This window comes from Pseudophryne corroboree, chromosome 9 (assembly GCF_028390025.1).
Source record: "Pseudophryne corroboree isolate aPseCor3 chromosome 9, aPseCor3.hap2, whole genome shotgun sequence".
NCBI classification, from domain to species: Eukaryota; Metazoa; Chordata; class Amphibia; order Anura; family Myobatrachidae; genus Pseudophryne; species Pseudophryne corroboree.
The window spans coordinates 198,003,126-198,004,306 of record NC_086452.1 but is presented as its reverse complement, the minus strand read 5'-3'; the positions used below and the strand labels follow the sequence as shown (position 1 = coordinate 198,004,306).

At 35.6% G+C, this 1,181-nt stretch overlaps 1 pseudogene; it reads left to right on the top strand.

Annotated features, from left to right (window-relative positions):
* The first annotated feature begins 418 nt into the window (after positions 1 to 418).
* On the top strand, positions 419 to 537 carry LOC134963348 (5S ribosomal RNA; annotated as a pseudogene).
* The last annotated feature ends 644 nt before the right edge of the window (positions 538 to 1,181 follow it).

The following is a 1,181-nucleotide window of genomic DNA, read 5'->3' as shown; positions in this document are numbered from 1 at the left end:
AGGGCTACTCCGCTACCCAGGTACTTCATAACTATCATTATGTAGCCTAACTCAGATTCTTTTTCTCATTAATAATTTTTGTATAATGGTCCTTTGGCTCAGCATAGTAGCCTGTCATGCTTTTACTTTTTGTGATTACACCATATTACCTTCAACCCTTCACTTTTCAATAGGTGAGCCTAACCTACCTCTCTCATCCACTGTCCGCTATAATTCATAAGACAGGGGACAGCAGAAGGTGGGGTCCCCTCCCTATTTTCTACTTATCTCATCTATATTTCTGTACCCTCTCATCCAGATGCGAGACCACTCAATGCAATGCCCGCAGTAACAGAGAATCTGCGCTACTAACTGGACAGCAGAAGTACTCTTGTTGCTCATCCTCTATTACACTCTCTCATTTGTGTCCTAGTGTTTCAATAACTGCCATATTTCAGTGGAAACTCCCAATCTCACCCGATCTTGGAAGCTAAGCGTTGATAAGCCTCATTAGTACCCAGTTGGGTGACCACTTGGGAATATCAGGTGCAGTAAAGATTTAACTTCTGATCACAAACAGCAGAAGTGTTAGAGCAACTTCTGAACTTTCAAAGTCTGTATCTACATTTTGGCTACTCTCCTGATAACCTTAGATTATTAATAATTCTTTTTGGCAATTTTTGTTTTTCTATGAATGTCGTTTGGTATCAAATTCTTACAAACGTCCTTTTACATTAGGATCTTTTCTGTAGCAAACAGAGCTTCTACCAGGGGACCACCATCAGTTAATTGATATTTCAGTTATGAATTATATTACAATTATATTTATTTGTGCCTTCCATCTAGATCAAATAGGTCAATAGATCTCTAATAACCTACAATTACTACCACTGTGATTATACTTGAATGTCATTTATTTGTACCCCTTATCTTGATCAACTCAGGCATATAATTGTTTTCTACATATTTTTCACCACAGGTGCTCCTAATTTTCTATCAGGCCTATCCTGATTTTTGTTAATGATTTTTGTTAATTAAGTTTGACTCATAACAAATGTATTATCTTTTTTCTCCCTGTGTGGAATTCATCAATTACTTTATTTGTATACTTTATACATTTCAACAAATATTTTTGTGTAGATTGTTACTATTATATGTATATTTTGTGTATTTGAACATTTTTCTGTATCAAACTTTCCCCT